The 23,361-nt window shown below is 49.7% G+C and overlaps 1 protein-coding gene and 1 non-coding gene across 4 annotated transcripts in view; one reads left to right on the top strand and one right to left on the bottom strand.

The window, feature by feature from the left end:
• The window catches only part of LOC144157724 (lipase member H-like), a 219,323-nt gene that overhangs the window by 183,836 nt on the left and 12,126 nt on the right, over positions 1-23,361 (bottom strand). The window contains exon 1 of one of the 3 annotated variants that reach the window (XM_077688503.1): positions 2,304-2,354. The exons of the other annotated variants lie outside the window; for them this stretch is intronic. The gene's annotated coding sequence lies outside the window, so the exon portion shown is untranslated. Of the gene's footprint in view, positions 1-2,303; positions 2,355-23,361 lie in introns of those variants that run through there. 3 annotated transcript variants of the gene reach the window in all.
• Positions 17,485-17,557, top strand: Trnai-gau (transfer RNA isoleucine (anticodon GAU)). The gene has a single exon. It is a non-coding gene; the product is annotated as a tRNA-Ile (tRNA).

Genomic DNA, 23,361 nt, shown 5'->3' with positions numbered 1-23,361 from the left:
TATTTTTATGGCATCATTGGAAACTCCTTTCATTGAGAAGCAAGAAAAGAAACCACTGTTTTACAGGCGTTTTCTAGATGACATATTCATGATATGGAACCACGACAAAGCGAGCCTTCTCGACTTCATTTCAAAATTTAACTGCCTCCATCAATCAATCAAGTTCACCCATGACATATCTCAAGATACTATCAACTTTTTGGATGTAACCCTTCAGGTACATGGCAACTCCCTCGCGACCACCGTCTACAAAAAACCCACGGATCGCCAACAGTACCTGCATTTTGACAGCAACCACCCACGACATTGCAAAGTTGGAATACCATACTCGCAGGCATACAGATACCGCCGAATCTGTTCTGATGTCCAAGAATTTGACAGAAACTCGCAAAATATAAAGAACACCCTTCTGAATCAAAATTACCCAGAAAATATAATTGATGACGCAATCAACCGGGCCCGCCAAACAGACCGCCAGTCAGCATTGTCAAAAGCCAATTCACAAAAAACGGAAACACCCCAGACCAACCTGATATTAACATACGGTGCGAACATGCCGCGAGTGAACAACATACTGAGCAAGCATTTCAACATGATCAGACAAAGTGAGCACCTGTCAGCTATCTTCCCCGAACCACCCCATGTAGTGTATCGTAAAGACAAGAACTTAAGAGATATGCTTGTTAAGGCTAAAATTGGGATCACGAAACAACACTCAGGCTGCCGCCCATGCGGGAAAACGCGCTGCAAAATCTGTCCCCTCATCACCCCAACCGACACGGCAAAATCTAACTTTTCCAAATTTTCCTTCCGAATAAAAGAAAGTCTCGACTGTGATTCCAGTAACGTCGTATACAGACTGCACTGCGAAATGTGTGGCAAGGAGTATATTGGCCAGACCGAGAATGCATTCCGACTCAGATTCAACAACCACAAATCCCACGTCACCTCACAGCCGGATCTACCATTTTCCAAACATATGCGCCTGCCGGACCATTCCATTGAGCATATCAGAATCACTCTCCTGCAGTCCGGCTTCCGCTCTACCCTCGAACGCGAGCAGAGGGAGTCCTACTTTATACATAAATTCCAGGCATTCACCCATGGCATCAATGAGGACCCGGGCCGCCTGTCATTCTTGCGACAAAAAGCTGCGCCTTAGACGCAAATATCGGGACCTTGCGGGCAATGGAGGGGGTGAGCGCGGACCCGAGAGCGTGCATACAACTTAAAAAAGAAAGCAAGAAGGAAAAAAGGAAACCCCGCTTTAGGGACGAAGTCAAGCAAAACAAACGGGTAGAACGCCGCCCCTGCGCACCCCCTTCCCCGCCCGTTCGGCAACCACCACCAGACTAATCAGTGACCTTGAACAGCTGTGAGCGCGCCCCGCGGGCCCGCCGACGCACAGCGGCCTGAATTATGACCGCCGCACCACTGACAGACAAACGGCCGAAGAATGCGCCGCAAATGAAACCAAATCCCAGTGTGACTTGTTCCGCGGCTCGCTGGCCGCGTAGCAAAGCTTGGCTGCACCATTCGGTTTCGTCGAAGCGGCGCCAAGACGAGAGCTTCTGTAGGTTTAACCAGTAGTAAAACAAAACCGAAAATGGGACAGAAAATTCCGAGTATGGCGCGGGGACCATGCGTCGACTGGGCGGGCCGTGCATGCATGCGGCCTTGGGAGTTTGCCCGAATCGAAGATCCATGCCTGTGCCGCCATCTTATGTCCGTCTCCCTTCACCCCCCCCCCCTTTTTTCTTTTTTTTTTTTCTTCTCCCGCTGACTACTTTTACACCATTTGCGGAGCGCGCAGGACTCACTCTTGTTTTTGATATTGTGTTTGCTTGTGTGCCTCTTGTTACGTGTTTTCGTGCTGCCTTTTCGTCCGTGTTCTTTCCCCTTCCCTCACCTTCCACCTTTCTAGCCAATAGGAATGTCTCACTTGCTCAAACTGTTTGAAACACCCCTCACCCGCGACCTCTCCTGCAGGGATGAGGGAAGTAACCCTCCCTCACAGAAGTTTTTGTATAAAGACGCAATGTGAGAAATTAAAATACAGCCCTGAAGAAGGAGTTTCTAACTCCGAAACTGTTGGCAACAAAAACGGGAAACGTGTCAGTCGACTTCTTTCAATATATATATATATATATATATATATATATATATATATATATATATATATATATATATATATATATATATATATATATATATATATATATGTATACATCCTATAGATATAAACAGATGTAAGTTGACTGCAGCAAGAACACAATAAACATCTGAATAGCGTTCACACATACCCCAAATCGGTCACAGTGATGGAGGAGAAAATGTTTTATGGGCTTTTGGCAGTCAAATCTGAAATGCTTAGAACAACGCGCGGAAACCACCTTTTATAAGTTTATAAATGTTGCCATTTTGATTGCTCCACATGAAACGCAAAATAGCGGTAGTAGAGAGCATGCTACTGATGACATTCTGTTTAATAAGCGAAGAATCCGCAAACTCTGAAGTAAAGTTCGCATGACACTAACAACTCATGATTTTTTTACTCCCGGCTTTTGAAATATTTCGATGAACAGATGAGTCAACAGACTGAAATGCCAATTTTTAATATTGTCAACAATCCGAAGCTTGTATTTGGCCAGGTTCCTTGAAGAAAAAATTAAAGCCGCTTCAATGTGAAAGCTGTCGGAAGTGCAGAGCAGTGATTCGCCATAATGGGCTGTAGCGCCGTTATCCCCTCACTGCTACATCCCAATGCAATTCAAATTTCCCGCCTTCGCAGTGCTCGCGCGCCCCGTGCCTGAAACTGCGCCAGCGGGAGTTCTGTTCTCTTTGTGCGTTCGCCCCCGCACGTGCCGGCGTTTCAGTGAAACATTTTGCGTCTACTATCGTAAAATGTCGTTTCAAATCGCGGGCCATCAGCCGCAAAGGGTTCGCACAACATCCGACAGATGGCGACGAGTGTACTGACCAGTAGGAAGACGCAGTGAAACATCCCCCTCGCGAGGGGCACGATCAAATGCAGAGCATTTCCGGGGGCGGACGACGTTAAGTAGTTTGCGTTACGTTAATGTTGTTGCACTTGTGGCAACTGCTGACGAGAGAGCGCTCGTCAGCAGTAATTTGAATGAGTCAACGATATAAGGCGCGTTAGTAGCGACCCATTCTGTGTCGGCTTTGTGGCGCAGTGGGTAGAGCTTCATGTACAATACGTTCCGCCCGCGGGGTCGAGTGATCGAAACCTGGCGCCAGATAGTATTTTTTTTATATAGTAGGGAGGGGTGCGGTGCGGACCACGGACGTCAACGCGGGTGACATCGTGAGTTACTGAAATCCTCTGCATTTAAAACACGTTTATTGGAGCGAACTTCTGCTCCCCTAACAACTCAACTAATACGCAGGCGGCCAAGCAGCAGTCAACAAAGTGACGTGTGCGGGCGAGCGTCGACGATCGGAATGCCGTGGCGTGTCCTCTGCGGTCATTATCTCTAGGTGCGAGCCCTTCTCAAACAGTCGAATTGCATCCAGAACACTGTAGATCATAGAAGACTATTTTAGGCTGGTGGCGTTTGTTCGCGAAACTCTATCAAAGAAGAGAACGCGTGCGGCATAAAGAATAGAACATGCCCTTCACTAGGCACACGTTCAACGCAGATAAAAGAGCCCGGCACAGCCAGTCGGCAAAAAGAAAACATAAACAAACAAACCCAAAACTACGTTCGTCGCATTGCCCCACTCTAAGAGAGCATTGACCCGATGCTAAAATTAAAGACATTTGGACAAACAACAGCAACAAAAAAGTTCGTCATCGTGCGTAGTATGGTTTCAGGCGAGCCATGTGGACGACTTCGGGCCGCGTGCGTCGCCTTGATGTTCCGGAATCACTATCGGATTTCACCTCGTAGTTACGCTGGGCGTTGTAGAATGCGATAGGGTCCAAAATACCGTCGCAGAAGCTTCTCAAAGATTCCTTGTCGTTTGATGGGAGTCCAAAGCCACATACGATTCCCTTGGCGGTACTCAGCGTCTCAGCCATGGAGGTTGTAGCGCCCGGCATCCACCAGCTGCTGGTCCAGTGTTAGAACTAGAGCGAACTGGCGGGCCTCCTCCGCACAATGGAGTTATCCTCGGCTGTCGGCGTTGAGGTCGTCGTCTTATGCACGCGAAAGCATGGCGTCAAGCGTCGTAGTCGGCCGTCTTCCGTAGACAAGCTCGAACTGTGTTATCTTTGTATTTTTCTGGATAGCCGTGTTGTACGCAAACGTGACATACGGAAGGACTTCGTCCGAATGTTTCTGTTCAACGTTGACGTACATAGACAGCGTATCCGCGATCGTCTTGTTCAGACGTTCCGTTAGTCCGTTCGTTTGGGGGTGGCACGCCGTCATTCTTCGGTGATCCGTGATGATGTAGCGTAAGATTCCTTGCATGAGCTCCACAGTGAAGGCCATTCTGCGGTCCTGATTAGGACTTCAGGGGATCCATGTATGAAGAACTTGGCGACTTCTTGTGCAGTACCCCTCGGAAGTGCGGCGGTCTCTGCGTAGCGCCTCATGCTGCTTGTCACTACGACAATCCACTTGTTCCCGGATCGTGACGCAGGGAACAAGCCCAGAAGGCCCATTCCAATCTGCCGGAAAGGCCTCAATGGGACGGCGATCGGCTGCGGAAGTCCGGCGGGCCTCGGCGGCGGCGTGTTTCGTCGCTGGCAGTCATGGCAGCTTCGGACGTAGTGGGTGACGTCGGATGTAAGGCGGGGCCAGCAGTACCTCGCCTTGATTTTTCCAATAGTGCGTGCTGTACCAAAGATGTTCGGAAGACGGGTCGTCGTGTCACACGTCCAAAATGTCGTCACGAAGATCTCCGGTGATGACAAGAAGATAGTTCCTTCTCGTTCCGGGGCTGAGATTTTTTACGAGGACAGAGTTTGTCAGGCTGAATGCTGCTAAGTTCTGTTTTCAGGCCCTATGCACGGCACCCTTGCGTCCTTCGAGGTAGTCGATCAATACGCGTCACTCGGCACGTTTCCGGGTCGGTAGGTCACTTTCCGTCATGACTCCGAGGAATGCACCGTTTTCGTCAGAATGTTGTGGTGGTGGGTCGACGGGGAGCGAGACAGGCCGTCGGTTTCAGTGTGTTTCCTGCAGGATTTATAGGCTACCGTAACTTCGAATTCTGTCAGGCCCAAACTCCACCCACCCAGACGGCCAGAGGGGTCCATGAAATAGACGAGCCAACACAGCGCATGGTGGTCTTTCACAACTTTGAACGGTCTTCCATACACATATGCGCGAAATTTCGAAATGGCCCATATAATCGTGAGGCACTCTTTCTCAGAGTCTGAGTATTTTTTTTCTGTCATGGACCGACCATGGCTGGCATAGGCGATTACGTTTTCGCAACCGCTTTGCTGTTGAACGAGGACAGCCCCCAAGCCTATAACACTGGTGTCCGTACGCATTTTTGTTCCGGCGTTTTCGTCGAAATTAGCGAGCACCATCGAGCTTTGCAGGTGTTGTTGTAGCTCGCAAATTATTTTCTCTTGGGCGCTTTCCCAGCTTAGAGGGGTCCTATCTTTCGTCAAGCGCGTGAATGGCTCTGCCATGCGTGCAAAGTTTGCGACGAAGCGCCAGTAGTACGCGCATAGGCCGCGAAATCTTCGCATGCCCTTTTTGTCTCTTGGTCTTCGGAATTTCGCTATGGCTAAAGTTTTCGCCGGGTCAGGCAGGACGCCCGAAGCGTTGACTACACGGCCCCGAAACTTGAGCTCCTCGTATGCGAATCGGCACTTTTCAGACTTAGGCGCTAACCCCGACGTAAGACCAACCTCGAGTACAGACTCCAACCTTGAAAGGTGTTCGTCGAAGGTCCGGAAGAATACTACAACTTCGTCGAGGTATACGAGGCAGGTGTGTCAATTCAGGCCAGCTATCACAGTGTCCTGAAACGTTGCTGGTGCCGTGCACAGCCCACACGGCATCACCTTGAACTCGTTTAGGCCCTCCGGGGTTATGAATGCAGTCTTCTCTCGGTCTCCCTCGTCTACTTCAATTTGCCAGTAGCCGGTCTTCAACTCCATCGAAGCGAAGTACTCTGCCTGGCAGAGGTTGTCGAGGGCGTCATCGATTCGTGACAGTGGTACACGTCCTTTTTGGTGATCTTGTTCAGTCGCCGGTAGTCAACGCAGAACCTTAATGTGCCATCGGTTTTTTTCGCGAGCACAACCGGCGCAGCACAGTGGCTTTTTGATGCCTGCATAATTCCGTCGCTGAGCATATCGTACACTTGTTCCCGGATGGCATCCCGTTCGTGTGAAGACACGCGGTGCCGTGATTCTCGGGTAGGTCAGGCTCCATATTTGGTGATAATGCGGTGCTTCGCTTACGGTGTCTGACGTAATTTTGAGTTCGTCGAAATACACTCGCTGTAGCGACGCAGCAACGCCAATAATTTCTTCCGTTTTTCTTGCGGTAGCGTCCGGGTTATGTGGAAGGAATTCGAAAGCATGAAGGGACCTTCGGATGCCTGTTCAAAGTGAGCGACAGCGATCACGTCACTTGCTTCTTGCATTTCTTCGAGGAACGCAATTGCAGAGCTCTTATTTAAAAGCTGGTACTACTCGGTGAAATCAGTGATCAAAACGTGGGATTTACGTTGCTAAAAGCGCGCTACGCCTCTTGCGACGCAGACCCCACGCTCGAGAAGCAAACTTTCGTCACCCTCTAACGATAGCATCGACGTGAAAGACAACATGTTCACAGTAAATGGTGATCATCAAGCTTGCGCGGGGTGGCAGAGTGACGTGATCATCGGAGATCCTTACAGCAGCACGGGGTTCGGGGTTCAGTTCCGGCGTCCTGGAGTGATATGAGGAAAACGTTATCGACTTTGTCCGCAGATAAAATCTTGCACCGTTGTCCGTCAAAATTCCATACCGAGAATTACGTCGCGGGAGCAGCTACGCAAAATGACGAACGCCGCAGGGCACGTGGTGCCATCTATGGTGGCGCGCGATGTGCCCGTTCCATTTGGCGTTACCAGATGGCCTCCTATTGTGCGTATGTACGGACAGTCCAATCTGGTCGTAAATGTCTTCCGCATAGACGCGTATTATCCGCTCATTACTGAGTAGTCGGCTCCAGTGTCTATGAGGGCAACTATATCAAAGCCGTCGATGGACCCCTTGACGTCGGACGCAGCCTCCTTCGAGTTCCAGGTGCGTCTGGGTGTCGTATCTTGGCTTGTGTGTCTTGATGGTTGAGCAGTATGCGTCATCTTTATCGTCATTTTCTCACCAGCAGGCTCGGTGATGTCGGGTAAGCATCGAACCGCGTGGTTGTCGTCGTGTTCGGGAGTCACGTCAGGGTTAGGTCCGGTCGTAGGGATGAGGGCATGTCGTGAATCACTGTCTTCGGCGCGTCCTTGCGTCGTTGGAGGGTTTCCGGTTTTTCACCGGAGAGGAGCTTCACCTCACACAAATTGCTACATTTAGTTTCCCTCCCGTGGGCTGGGGGACCTTCCACATGGGAACTCAGAGTTGCTACGGCGGTTCGGCGACTGGTATGGGTAGGGCGACGGTGAACGGCTGAAACGTGTTGGTCCACGGCTGTTTTTAGACAGGTATTCTTCGATCTCAGATGGGCGCTTGTCGGGTCGGGGGCGTGGTGCGTTGACGGAGAACCCTCACAAGCCGAGCCTCTTGTAGGGGCAGCGACGGTAGATGTGGTCGGCCTCTCCACAGTGGTACCACAGCGGACGGTTGTCGGCGGTTCTCCATACGTACGTTTTCCACTACGTCTGGTTTTGGGCTGCAGGGGGTCGGGCGGGTGACAGTTGACGGCTTGACGGCGGGACTTGACAATGTTTTGGAGAGGGGCGGGGTCGTGTAACAGCTGCTGAGTAGGTCATAGCTTGTGGCTCGCGAGGTGCTTCCGATGCCGCAGAAGTCCCCAATGCCTGTTGAACCTCTTCACGAATAACGTCTGTTAGGGAAGCTACCGGAGGTTGCGGCGTCGTTGGAAAAAGATTTAAAAGCTCCCCCATCAGGGCTGCGCGGATGGTCTCGTGTAGTGTGTCGGAGCTGATAGCCCCGGCACCCATCATCTCTGAAGGAAGCGCATTATTGGGGCGGTCGTACTGCCTCATACGGATTTCTGCGTCTTGTCCATCGTGGCCGCCTCAGACCTAAATTCGGCCACAGTCTTCGGGGGTTTCAGACAAGGCACGCGAAGAGCTCCTGCTCGCTTCAGAAACCTTAGATTCTTTTCTTCGCTCCTTTCTGTGTCCCTACGAGGAACAAGTCGCTTCAAATTCTCAGCGAGCACGAGCACGCTTTCATTGGGATGCTGCGTGTGTGTCTACAGCAGTTGCTCGGCCCATTGCTTGTGGAAGAGTGTCGTGAACATTTTGGAAAGCTCGGTCTTCAATAACTCCCTGGTCGTCACCGTACGTTCGTGGTTCCAGAACCAAATCCGTGTAGAGTCTTCAAGGTAGAAAAAGACTTGCCTGAGAGTTTCCTCGTCATCCCACCTATTAAACTTTCGTACGCTCGCGAGATGCTCCAGCCATTCTTCAGGATCTTCTGTAGGCAACGTGTGAAAAGATGGTGATTCCCGGGGTTACTGCAGAACCACAGGAGTGCTCGCTGCATTGGTCATCGTGGATGCATTGTTCATGGAACCATTCGGGAAGTCCGCCACCTTCAATTGAACCGGCAGTAGTCCAAACTCCAGCTTTAGGTCTTGCTCTCGTCGGATGACACGAGTTCGGCTTGGTTTATGACTTCAACAGGTTTAGGGTCATGTACCAAGCACCCACCAGATGTCATGAAGCCAAAGACAACGCAGTGGCCTTCAAGGAGAATACGTTTATTGGAGTGAACTTGCGCTCCCCTAACAACTCAAAGAATACACAAGCGGCGCAGGAGCAGTCAGCCAAGGAACGTGTGCAGGCGAGCGCCGGTGCGCCGAATGCCGCGGCGTCTGCTCTGCGGTCATTTATCTGTCGGCGCGAGGCCTTCTCGAACAGCATAATCGCATCCAGAACACTGCAGATTATAGAAGATTACCCTAGGCTGGTGACGTTATTTCAAGGCACTCTCTCTATCCAAGGAGATAACACGTGCGGCATCAAGACTAGAAATGCATTACACTTGGCCCACGGATAACAGAGATAACAAAGCCCGGCGCAGCCGGTCGCCGAAAACAAAAAATAAACAAACAAACCCAAAACGTGGTTCATTGCAATATTACGTTAAACTGAGGTGATATACTTTTATTGTTTGTATAAACCTCTTCGTCTCATTTGTAGGCGATCATCCTCTTTTGAACCGCTGAATGAGGGGCTGCCGTTGTAAGACAACACGGCGAAATTGCGTACGGGAACTGGGACGACGTAATCACACAAGTGAGGTTTAAGAAGTCATTCGCTTTGTGAGCCGATATCACAAACACGTAATGTCAGATTACAGGATCGGTATTTGGCAAATAAGATAGAATGCTCGAGGAAAAGGGAAAGGTTGCGGAAATTAAGAAATCGATAATGAAGTCATTGTGATTCAAGAAGCATGGGTTCAAAATAACCCTACCGAACAAGTTTGGCCTTTTTAACCGAGGACAACGAATACAGTGTAGACATTCTAAATGACAACCTAACAACAGAAATTACAGTCAACCACGGATGTGTGTGAAAAGAACTAGCAAATACAGAAAAAGGACAATGTTATTGTTAAATTTAAGATCAATTTTTTTAGTATGGTGGATATGAGTGAACTGGCAGGGCAGTCGCAAAAAATTATCAGAAGTAAAGCAAACGTGATTCATGTGTTTCAGATGGCAGTAATCGATTAAACGCGGGAGAGAACAGGAAGCCTAGAAGCGACGGAGGAAGACAATGTACGGACTGAGAGACGAATAAGGTAACGTTACGCACACCACAGCCAAGAGAATAAATCTAGCCGAACAATTCTGCACCACGCAATACACAAGTGGCATAATACTAGGGCAAATCTTGTATCACCAGAGAAAGGTAAGGATGCCCATAACATCCTCTTAACTCTTCGCACTCAATTATGTCCCAACAATTCCACTTACGCGCTACAAAGGCGAAAACATGGCGGTACTTAGAAACTACTTCACTGTTACATAGTTTTGGCTTCCCTTTCTACACTTTCCTTATGTATTTTAGCACGAGATCCCTCGACTAAGTCTTTTTCTGAATCACAGTGTATGCGTCTGTTATTTCGCTTGCATTTACTTGTCTTACTCCGCGAATTACTTCATTAGGCAGTTTGGTACAGGCCACATCACGGTTCCGCGAGGATGGTGTGCACATGTTCTACCCACGTGCCATCCCGTTCCGGTGTAACGTGGTGCTCACTGTTTTTTAAATTTAACGTTTTAAATTCCGTTTTTGGAACCTGTGAAGCTGGCACATTGTCCCCCGAAAGTACTCGAATCCCGGACAACCGCTATGTTTTGAACTACCGCTCGCAATGTGCTGGGCTAGCACATTGCGTATGTCGGTCTTCCGCACTTTAAGTGCAGACTTTTGAGGTTTGGACGTTATTCAGTGCTTTTAGGGCGAACTCTTCCAGTTGCACATTCGATGTCTTGTAGTGCCAAATTTCGAGTCGTGGACATACTAGCAGTGTAAAATGCATTTTTGAATGCTTTTATTGTGTACCATTCTTCTCTAAACACATGCATGGCATTTGGGTTTCATGCTATAAAGCAAAACGTGCTACGATGGTACGTTTTTTGGTAACCAACCAGACACTAATCCCAACCGCTTCTTTCTGCCAGAAAGCCGAAGCTGAACTGAACATAAAACCTACTCCGGCGTGTGGTTCGGGTTAACCAGAACAATAATTTCTTATAGAGAGTTCTCTGGGGATTGTCACCAGAACGTGCCATGGTTCGCCAGTAGAGTAGACACTTCTTAGCCTAGCCACAAACATTACAGCCGGGTTATTTCAACCCTGCCGGCTAAGACCGCTCGTTGCTTTCTGCCAGAAACGTCTATAATTTCTCTCGTGCCATGGTGCGCAACATTTTTTTGGCAGCAAAGGTGTAGTGTGTGAGGCAGACAATTGCATGTGTGCGCCGCCATATTCAAAAGTTTCATCCCGTCTTTATGGCCTTTATTTTGCATTCAAGCTGCAAACGCCTGAGGAGGGACCTTATCTGCCAACTCGTGCGGGTCGCTTCAGACTAAGCCGTCAGCACGTCTGTCAGATATTTTCGTGGTTTGTTTCTTCCCTGACCAGCAGGTCCCTTTTTGTGCTCGTTATGCATGTGTCTTTACCCTAATCGCTAGCGTCATGGCGAGTCTCTACAGTAGACCTCTTTCCACGACAACCAAGCCCATTCTTAAAGGAGATGGTCGAACGTGTTAAATTTCTGTCAGTTCCTTTTCCTTCAATAAGTTAGCTGTTATCACTAGAAAACCGCTTTATAAGGACATCATTGGGTTCATTGCCGTTCCCTGCAGTGTATAATGCCTACATAAATCGTAAGGACAGCCTGCTGTGTATAATGCCTACATAAATCTTCACGGACAGAAATTTTTGCGTCGAGTTAAACGTATGCCTATTGCTCTAAAGATTAAAACTTTGTTTTATAAAGTGAATTCCCAACACTGCCTGAAAAAACGTGGCTGCATGAACGTGGCACATTCGCTTTGTCTGTAATTGTCCTTTGTGTGGAGACTCCACTTAAAGATCATTCCTACATACATGGTCGAGGTGCTGTGTTTTTCTAAGACATCCTGTATAGAACTCTCAAAAAGACGTTTGTCCTCAATCTCTCTTTCAGAAGGTACTTGGTTGTGTTTTGCCGTGGTGACATGTCCTACGACCTTTTTAACCGCAAAGCTGTTTTTCAAATCATTATTTTGCGAGTCCGCTGTTAAAAATACCTAAAAATGCCGAGCACCTGTAAGTGAGCGCACGTGAGCGCGTGCCTCACGTCGACCATACGGCAGTTCAAAAAACCTAGAAAATGCCGAGCGCTCGTGTGTGCCTCGCGGTGACCAGCCAGCGTCCCCGCCGTAGGTATATCAAGCCAAGCATACCCACTTAGGGAGATTGGCCAAGATTGGCCAAAATACACTGCATCGTTTGCCGTTATCATGGCAACACACCCGTAACGAGAAATGCACGTCATAGCATACGCCCCTCCAAGGTGATATCCAATGATTATCACTTCCGAAATAACGACCAAAGCTCACATTTCTGAACTTCTGACAGGCAGCCAAGGAGCTCCGACCGAGGGCGCAGCTGGCCCGCATGGCAGTGCACAACAAAATGGTGACCCGAGTACAGTGGCTGCTCAGAGCGGACGGCCCTCTGGCTGTACAGCACCTCGGCTGTGGGTCTCCTTATGTATGCGCTGCAGCTGGTGACACTGGAAACCAAGCTGGCGGCAGCTGCAAAGAGACCAGCGCAAGGGGCCCTCGCTTGCGTTGGCCTGCCCCAAAGCTCGCCGTTCTAAAAGACGCTGGATGAGGCGGGGGCGAGGACCACCGAGCTTGACCGTGTGCGGCCCGCTGAGAGAGGCGGGCCGCTGCTGCAGCGACTGCGGGGCTACCACCACTCGCGCATGGGGCGCATGCTGGCCCTCTACGAAATGGTGCCGGCCCCCCTGGACGCGGGACATGGTGGCCCGGCTCCTGCTTTGGCAGCTTACGTCCCGGGTCTGCGGTGCAAGCAGCGCACGCCCCACTGCGGACAACTGCAGCTGGCACAGGGCGTCATCTGGGGTGACTTAGAGAGCCACGTCGCAGTTTACACGGACGGATCGGTGCGGCGGCAGCAGGGGTCGGCCGTAGGGGCCACCGTGCTGGGAGAGACCACACGGCAGGCGCGGCTGCCGTGTGCCTCATCTTCGACAACGGCTGAGCTGGTTGGTGTCGAACTGGGCCTGGACCTGCTGTGTGAGACGGAGCCCTTTCTCGAGCACTGCGTCATGCTGTGCGACACCCGGGTGGCCCTGTTCCGTCTCCGGGACGGAGACACGCACTCCCTGTTGGTGCGGGACATGTGGGAAAAGGTGGCGTAGCTGGTGGACCGGGCCACTCGGCTGTGCTGCAGTGGGTCCCGCCCCACATTGCGCAGGATGACAAGAAGCGGTCGGACGAGCTAGCCGCCGGGGCACACGCGCTGCCTCCCTCGGACACGGTGGCAAGGCGGCAGCAGGCGACGCCGCCTACTCATTCAGCGCCACTTCTGGAACAGGCATGGAGACCCGTGGCTGCGGGTCGGATGGGACCCGCCGTCTGGGCAGACCGAACGCATGCCTCTTCGACTGCGGTCGGCCCTTCTGCGCCCCCGCGTGGCCTGCGCGTGTAGGGTAGAGCGGAAACGCCGACTGGGGTGGGTGGCCAGCCCGCGCGCACTTACTGCCGAGCGCCCGTTGCGTACCTGCCGCACGTACTGTACCAGTGTCCCAAGTTTCCGGCAGGGCGGGCGGAGCTGCTGGCCGTGCTTCAAGGAGTGCGGCCACTCGATCACCTGCTTCGGCACCCTAGCAGTGCCAGCGAGCGGGACAAGTGCTCGAGCCCCTGAGTGCATACCTGGGTGCCTCGGGGCTGCACAGGGCAATCCACTGCAAACCCATCTAACCGCCCAAAATGTAGTGGAAGGCTGCTGCTGATGCATCTCTTATTTGTATGTTTGCGGGTGTAAGTGGGTTTGGGTGCGTGCGTGCGTGTGTGTGTGTGTGTCTTTTACATGTATGTCCCACTATTATCTTCTTTACTTCACGTTCAGTCTATATCTGTACTGTTTCTCAGGTATTGCCGATCTGCAGAATTCTTTTAACTCCTTTTTCGGCCTTTGTGTTTATATCAGCCTAGGTAACGTCCCCAGTCTGTATGTGCTGTATATATGTTAATGTCAACCTTCTCTCCTATCCCCCTATTGCTCTCTATTCTTTCGTCCCTATCCCACCTACCCAACCACAGTAGGCGTACCAGTGTCCGTCCTTTCGCTAGGCAATTTATGCCGGTTTTGGATCTTCCCGTCGCAATTATCAATAAATACATACATGCTTATAGCAACAATGATAGAATAAAGGTCGTTGCAGCAGTAAAGCATGAGCAAATCGTCGGTAATTGTGGACATAAAGTGTCGTGATGGTCGTGAAGGTAGCGTACAGCTTCGCTACCTTCAAGTATTACATGTTAGATGAACGTCCTTCATTTTTTGTTTGTTCGGTTCGCCTATGCCGTCTTTGGATATTTTGTTTAGGAGATGGCAATGCAGATGTTGACGCGCGGCTCACCACAGAGTATTTCTGCGAGGTTCTGGCCACCGCGCAAAGTTCGTTTCAGCTAGATTTATGATTGAGCCATCCAACCGGGCTACTACATACGAAATACCCCTTACCATCCCAGATTTTTAAATTGCATTGTAAAAATGTATAGACCTTGCAAGCCTGTCTATTACAAACGTGCATAGTAGTGCTGAACGCAGACCGCATGTACTGCGGCGTGTTAGCCTTCGGAATGGGGGGAGAAGTTTGCATAGATTTCTAAGAGTAAGTGGCTTTCCTAAAACATTTCTTCAATTTCTTGTACTTGCTGAGCACGAGGTCGCAGGTTCGATTCCCGGCCGCGGCGGCCGCTTTTCTGATGGAGGCGAAAAGCAAAAACGCCCGTGTGTGCGAGATTTCGGCGCACGTTAAAGATCCCCTGGTGGTCAAAATTAATCCGGAGCCCTCCACTACGGCGCGCCTCATCGCCTGCGTTGCGTCGGCGCGTTAAATCCTACAATCAATCAATCAATTTCTTGTACTTTACTTACATTCTTGTATGTCTAAGAGAATGTTACTTTTTGCCAATCTAGAAGGTATGTGATACAACTGTCACCAATATTTATATTTATTTATCAAGATGCGCTTTTAAGCGAGATATCGTATAAATATCATGAAATGAAAGAAAACGTGCCGCAATAGCACGGCCGGTAGAGCATCAGGCTGCTCCTGGGTGAATCTTGTGGAAGTCCCACCGGAGTTTGGACATAATTCTTCTATTTATTATTGATGGCTCTGCTTGATACCATACAATTCTGCCTGTTTATGGCACTCTCTAACCTTATAAGATATATTTAACGTGTCGCTGATAGCTGTATACAATAAAACGTTTATTGGTGTTACACCTTCACAATTTTAATTATTATAGCAAGATTAGGAGTGAAAGAACCCTGAAACCATTACTGGTAATTGCAGTCACCTGAAAATTTTGATTTGTATGGTATGTAAAGCTCCGATCGCTGCTTTGCGATTATTAAAAGCCAATGCCTTTGCGAGGAAATGACTGAATGGAGCGATTCCTCAAAAAACGTCTACTACGCGTAGACAAAACTAGAGCTCAATACTGACATCTGTTTCGCTCTTCAGGTTTTCTCATAATAAGCATTGATAGAGTTTATAAACTTAACATTTCTGCCTGAGGGGTAACCTGATGTGTGTTTTTATAGTGGCAGGATTCGTTATTTCAGGTGGGCTCTTTGTTTTCCAGAAGCACGTTTCAAATATTGTAGGTAATTTCTTGGCACCTAATGCTTTGTTTCTGCTGACGCCTACAAAGGTCATGTGCATTGTATTGCAGCCAGGCTTTTTTAACGACTCCAGTAATATTTGCAACGTCACCTTCGAATTGACAGGTTTTGTGCCAAGCACAGTGGACGCTTTCAAATCAGATGGCAGTGTAAACACGCACTGTGCATCCAGGAACCACCTCATTTGAATTAAAGCTCATCACCCTTACTGAAACGTTCTATTGAGAATAATTACATTTGTTATCAAGAATGTTCCAACGAATCTTATAAATATTTTATTAACATATTGCGGAACATTCCTAGTAAGTTCGGATAAAAATTGGCTAGGTAGTTCGATTTGAAGTCTATAGAGCCACGGCTATAGGCCTTACTGTCCTCTAATAAAATTTATTATGAGTTTGGTTCTCGTAGACAATTAAAAAAAAATTCAATGGCATTTTTAAATCTTTCTATACAATTCTTGCTTACTATACACAATACAGCCTGTTGCGTGAGTCCCTTTGGAACAGTCTATGACGAGTTTTTAAGTAATTTGTCTCATTTTGCTTTTTTGCTTTTTCTACAATTCTTATTGAGTGTAGACTTAACACCTGTGCTGTATGAGTGAAATATATATACCTCGGAAAGCAATGGGGGAAATGCGTTAGCTGATCGAAAGAGATGAAGAATTTTTTGAGTCAGAAAGAAAGTGGTGAAAAAATGCCCGCTCGGTGGAATCCGAACCCACGACCTCCAGAATACCGGTCTGGTGCGACAACCACTACGCTACCGGCGGGGCTGTTTCCCCACCACTTTCTCGGGTATTTATGTTAAGGTATGTTTTGTTTCCTGGGCTTGGGGGTGGTAGCCAGCGCCACTCGGACTACTCGGGGTGAAGGGGACCTTCTTTTTAACCCCCGTGCCATGACTCGAGTGTCTACGACATGTCGAGAGTGGTCAACCAGCGTTAAACCCTCTTAAGCTACCTTTGGCACCAAGACTGCCAGAACAGAGGCCCTCGCTATTCATGTAGCGAATCAGAAATGGAAAATGAGGGGCTCAGTGAATTAAGACACAATAAGGGTTGGCAGTCAAGAAAACCTCAGAAAGCAAAGCGGGCAATGCGTTAGGTCATAAAAAGTGATTAATTTTTTGAGTCAGAAAGAAAGTGGTCGGATACCACCCGGCGGGCATTTTTTCACCACTTTCTTTCCTGCACCACCCCCAAGTGCAGGAAACAAAAATACCTTAACATAAATACCCGAGAAAGTGCTGGGGAAACAGCCCCGCCGGTAGCGTAGTGGGTATCGCACCAGACCGGTATTCTGGATGTCGTGGGTTCGGATCCCACCCAGCGGGCATTTTTTCACCACTTTCTTGTGGACTCATAAAATTCTTCATCTCTTTCTATGACCCACCACAGCCTCCCCTTCGCTTTCAGAGGTTTTCTTGACTGCCAACCCTTATTTTCTATATATATATATATATATATATATATATATATATATATATATATATATATATATATATATATATATATATATATATATATATTTACGGCACGAGACCGGTATTCTGGAGGTCGTGGGTTCGTAACGCATTCCCCCCTTTTCGTGGGTCATGGGTACGTGACGCATTCCCTCCTTTGCTTTCCGAGGTTTTCTTGACTGCCAACCCTTATTCTGTCTTAATTCACTGAGCCCCTCATTTCCCATTTCTGATTCGCTACATGCATACCGAGGGCCTCTGTTCTGGCAGTCTTGATGCCAAAGGTAGCTTAAGAGGGTTCAACGCTGGTCGATCACTCTTGACAAGTTCTATACGCTCGAGTCACGGCCCGGGGGTTAAAAAGAAGGTTCCCTTCACCCCGAGTAGTCCGAGTGGCGCTGGCTACCACCCTGAAGCGCAGGAAACAAAAATTGGAGGAGAAAATGCCCCCGCCGGTAGTGTAGTGGTCATCGCACCAGATCGATATTCTGGAAGTCGTGGGTTCGGATCCCACCCGGCGGGCAATTTTTCTCCACTTTTTTCCTGACTTTCCAAATTCTTTATCTTTTTCAATGACCTACTTCATCCTCCCCTTTGCATTATGTGGTTTTCTTGGCTGACAACCCTTATCTCTCTCTCTCTCTCTCTCTCTCTCTCTCTCTCTCTGTATATTGTGAGCGTTGTTTGGTGTGTTGGCTCATGAAGGAGACTCATGGAATGAATTAATTGCTATTGGCTAGTATGACCAATCTCTCACCTGTACATACTCATTGTAGTCATCACTTGTGGATTATCATCATCGTCTGGGCAAGTTCTGCCGAGTCTCCGAGTTCCCTGCGGCCTGAGTAAAGAGACTTGCCTTGGAACTACCGTTCCCTTGTTTCAGTCTGCTTTCCTCTTACAAGTGGTGGAGGTTGCGTTCGACCCCAACTTCTACCTGAACCAGCCGCACCCCTGGAGCTTTGTTCAGGACGCCTTGTGCTACCCCCAACCCGCCCGATGGAGCAAGAAGGAGCGCAGAATGCCGCCGCTTCTGCCCCGGCTTGGAAGGTGACCTGCCGCCAGCGCGAACCTCTTTTCTTCGCTGGCCTCCACGGTGACGACGTCGAGGAGTGGCTTGAGCAGTACAACCGCGTCAGCCAATTTATTGGGTGGAACGACACTTTTAAGTTACAGACCGTCAGGTTCTACTTGACTAAGGTTGCCAAGACCTGGTACTAAAACAACCAAGGTGGCGTATCTGACGGGGCCGACTTCACTGCGCGGCTGCGTCGGATTTTCGGCACGCGATCTGCTCGCTCCGATGGAGCAAAGCGTGCACTTGAAGCCCGCTGGCAGCGCTCTGACGAGACGTACGCATCGTACATTAAGGAAATCCTTGCCCTTTGCCGTCGAGTAAGCCCAGACATGTCGGAGGCTGACAAGGTTCGCCATATCCTCAAGGGCATCACAAAGTCCGCATTCAATGCACTTGCACTGCAAAACCCATCCACCGTGAACGACATACGGACCACATGCCAGCGTCTTGATGAGCTTCAAGCAATGCGCCTCCAGCCAGATTATGGACAAGCTCGTGTTCCTGCAGAACCAGACTTGCGTGTTTATTACGCAGCATAATCCATGAGGAACTCCAGCTAAAAGCTTCGCCCTGTGGTCATGGAGACCGCTGCTCCCAGCCTTCGACTAACTTGCGGGAGATTATCAAGGAGGAATTGGCGTCGATTACGGGAAATCCACGCAATTGGCGCCCAGTTTTCGACGTGCCGTCTTACGCGGAAGCAGCTTGCCGAATGCCGGTCTCGAGCATAAAAATTTCTGTGCCTCCGGCCGTGTTCGGTAGAGTCGCAGCCGTCTCCTTGCCACCTCCAGCTCAAACTGGCTACACAAACTGGCGGCCACGTCTGGATCTTCGGCCTAATGACCGCCCAGTGTGCTTCAACTGTATTATTCGATGCCATATCTCACGCTTCTCTCGACGGCGCAAGCGAGATGAGCAGCGAGGCTACGCTCTGTACGAACGCAACGTTCGCTACAACTACGGTCCTAGGGAACGTGCGTATCCACCTGGACAGCGCTGTCCGTCTCCTCAGGACTCGGGTGAACCTTCCAGCGGTTACCGTAATCAGACGAGACGCCGTTCGCCCACGCCTCCGAGCCGTTTTGTTTCACCTCTCTGCCCCGTTATGCGTGACCCTGGCAGCCAATCGGAAAACTAGATCCTGCAGTTTATGGAGGGGAAACTGCATCGGTCGAACTAATCACAACTCTTCTAGAGCGCCCATCAAATATTTTACCATTAATAGTGGAATGTATGTCTGTGGAATCTTTATTGGACACCGGGGGCAGTCTTTCACTGATACGTTTGGATTTGTGTTCACGCTTACCAAAAGTGCGAACCCCATACTCTTGCCCGGCACTACACAGCGCGAAGGGACATTTTATAAACACTGTTGGAACTTCTACAGCCCGCATTTTCATCGGGGACGATCGACACCATATTGAATTTGCGGTTCTGCCAGAGTGTGCTCACGAACTAATTTTCGGCTGGGATTTTCTTCCGTCAGCTTCCGCCATTATCTCCTGTTCTCAACCAGCTATTCACATTACGAACACCGATCCTTATTCTGCACCAAGTCCCCGACATCAGTTCTTGACTTTGCATGCCGACCACGTTCTGGCACCTGGTAGTGAAGAGGTCCTGATGGTTTTCTCAAGCAGCATTTCTTGCGGGGATGTGGTGGCCTCACCGTCAACCCAGTTGCTTTCTCGAGGAATTGCCATGTCGGCGTGCCTCCTCCGCTTTTCACGGGGACTTGGAGCTCTAGCCATCATCAACACCATGGGTGAACCCATTTTATTACCAAAGGGCATGACCATCGCTTCAGTGGTTGATGTCGCGCCCGCTTCTGTCTTCTCAAGCTCCCTATCTTGAGGCATGTGCGGTCTCACTACTTCGGATGGTTTGTCAGCTCTTACCGCTACTATTAGCCCAGACCTAACAACCACACAGACAGAAAAGCTGCTTCAGGTATTGAAGAAGCACATTGCATCTTTTGATGTGAATTCCTCCACGCTAAAACGAACGTCTGTGGCCGCACACCGGATTGAGATTGATGGCTCGGCGGTTGTACGCCGTCCCCCTACCGTGTGTCTTCGCATGAGCGGAAGAATATAGAAGACCACGTCACTGACATGCTCAAGCGTGATGTTATACGTCCATCGTCGAGCCCGTGGTCATCGCCAGTCGTGTTAGTAGAGAAAAAGGACGGCTCAGTTCGCTTTTGTGTAAATTACCGTGCCCTCAATAAAATCACTCGGAAAGACGTATATCCCATGCCACGCACCGATGATGCTCTCGACCGCCTTCAAGGAGCGTGCAAATCCCGATGCACAAAGATGACAAAGAAAAGACGGCCTTCGTCACTCCAGATGGGCTTTACGAGTTCAATGTTATGCGTTTCGGGCTATTTAATGCGCCCGCGACATTTGAACGCATGACTGATACCGTGCTCTGCGGCCTCACATGGAAAACTTGCCTCTGCTACCTCGACGACATGGTTGTTTTTTCAACCGCATTTGATCAAGAACTCCAACGTCTCGACGAGGTACTGGCGTGACTCTCAAATGCCGGACTCCAGATTAATACAAAAAAGTGCACATTCGCCAGCAAATTGACAAACGTGTTAGGGCACATCGTGAGCAAAACCGGAATACAGCCAGACCCTGCGAAGATTTCTGTAGTTCTAAATTTTCCGCGCCCGCTACAGCAGAAAGGCCTCCGCAGCTTCCTCGGACTAGCATGGTACTTCCGCCGCTGCATACGAAATTTTGCAACAGTTGCTTCTCCTCTCAATAACCATTTGCGTTCTGGCACAGCTTTTGTTTGAAGTGAAGATTGCGAACGGGCTTTTCAAGCTCTGAAAAACGCACTCACGTCGAGCCCTGTTCTTTGCCACTTCGATGACGCTGCAGCAACGGTTCTACACACGGATGCCAGTGCTCAAGGCATCGGTGCAGCCTTGTTGCAACTCGATTCCTGCAAGAGGAAGCGAGTGGTCGCCTATACTAGCCCCACCCGGACGTCGGCAGAACAAAACTATACAATCACGGAGCCGGAATGCCTTGCTGTTATGTGGGCCATCCAAAAATTCCGCCCTTACTTGTACGGTCGACATTTCAATGTTGTCACTGACCATCACGCATTGTGTTGGTTGGCGACGTTGAAGAACCTCTCCGGCCGCCTCGGCCGTTGGGTTCTCCGTCTACAGCAGTATCACTTTACCATAACGTACAAGTCCGGCAAAAGGCATTTAGATGCAGATGCCCTCTCACGCTGCCCCTTATTGCGATCGGCCGTCTGCTTCTCCCCGGCAAGCATGCCTGCTTTACCCATGGCCCCCATTGCTTACTCCACGGTTGATGACGTCAGTCTCCCGGCCATACAACACGACGATACTTTTTGTCGCAGAATAATCGACCGGATAGGCGGCTCCACGCGACCTCCCAACAGCCGGCTACGTCGCCAACTCCAGAAGTTTCGGCTTGAAAACGGGGTTCTGCACTGTTATAGCCACCACCTTACAGGGCCCCGTTGGGTCCCTGTCCTACCTCGGGAGCTACGCGCAGCTGTGTTAGAGGCATTTCCCGATGATCTGACAGCAGGACATCTCGGGTTTAACAAAACCTACTACTCCATTCGTTGTCGCTTCTTTTAGCATGGGATGTCGACAAGCGTGGCGAAATACATTTCTTCATGCACCAAATGCCAGCACTGAAAACGTACTACGACTCCGCCAGCCGGCTTGCTACAACCGGCACCTTGTCCGTCGGCGCCCTTCGAAGCTGTGGGCATTGACCTGTACGGCCCGCTTCCCAGCACACCAAACGGCTATCGCTGGATAGTGACTGCTGTCGACCATCTAACCAGGTACGCCGAGACGGCCCCTGTACGATCTGGCTGCGCCCAAGAAATCGCTTACTTTCTGATGCAGAATATTATCTTGCGCCACGGTGCACCTCGCGTCCTTTTAAGCGACCGTGGCGAGTCCTTCTTGTCCCGAATTGTGGGGGAAGTGCTTCAAGTGGCCAATACGATTCATAAAACAACCAGCAGGTATCATCCTCAGACGAACGGCCTCACTGAACGCTTTCACCGAACTGAACTCTCTCCGACATGCTCTCTATGTATATCAAACCAGACCACACCAACTGGGACCAAATTCTTCCGTTTGTAACCTTTGCCTAAAACACAGTAAATTCAGCGCACCACTAGCTACTCACCATTTTTCTGGTTTTTGGCCGTTCCCCTTCCTTCTTTAGCTATACAGCTGTTTTATCTGCACCGGTTTCTCCTGTTACCCCATTTTCTGACCAGTTCATCTCCCGGATTAACCACTGTCGACACCTAGCCCGCATCCACACTGAAGCAACGCAGCAGGCACGAAAAGCCCATTACGATGCCGAGCACCGCAACATCAATTTTCATCTCGGTGAAGTGCTTTTGTGGACCCCGACACAATCGCCGGGCCTGTGTGAGAAGTTTCTGCGCCGCTAAAATTGGCCCGTACACAGTCACTGAGGAGACTTCACCTTTCAACTATAAAGTGTCTCCTGCAGTTGCCTCCAACGACCGTCGCATTCGTGGAACTGAAGTCGTCCATGTTTCTCGTATGAAGCGTTTTACTCAGCTTGCGCCTTAGCTACAAGCGTCCAGGCGGCCCCTTCCCAGCGAGGGGGGAAAGTGTAAGCGTTTATTGGTGTGTAGACTCACGAAGACTCATGGAATGAATTAATTGCTATTGGCTAGTGGGACCAATTTCTCACCTGTACATACCCATTTTAGTCATCATTTGTGGATTACCATCGTCGCCTTGGCTCATTCTGCCGAGTCTCCGAGTTCCCTGCGAGCTGAGTTCCCTTGTTCCGATGAGCTTTCCTCTTACAATACATACATACATACACAGACACACACACACACACACACATATATATATATATATATATATATATTTTTATATATATATATAATGTAGCAAGGGAGAGGGCTGGGCAAGGGAAGGAAGAGTTCGTACAATCGGATCTGGGTTGCAGGGCGGCGAGAAAATTGAGAGAAGTGGAAGAAAGTCAAAACGAAAACAGAAATAAAAAATTTTCCACCTCCCCTCGCGGGAACCCCTGTGTAGATGCGACGAATAGGGGGTTCACGTTGCAGCTTTGGACCGCGGAGGAACAGCCCTGGAACGATGGAGCAGAGCGGCGCAGGCACCGCGTTTTATAGCGCGCATAACGGTGAGGGGACGCGCCGGCGCCAGTGCGTCTGCCGCGGC

Source organism: Haemaphysalis longicornis, unplaced genomic scaffold (genome assembly GCF_048455015.1).
Source record: "Haemaphysalis longicornis isolate Haplotype H1 unplaced genomic scaffold, Haemaphysalis longicornis Haplotype H1 scaffold_10, whole genome shotgun sequence".
In the NCBI taxonomy this organism is placed as follows: domain Eukaryota; kingdom Metazoa; phylum Arthropoda; class Arachnida; order Ixodida; family Ixodidae; genus Haemaphysalis; species Haemaphysalis longicornis.
This window is presented reverse-complemented; position numbering and strand designations above follow the sequence as displayed.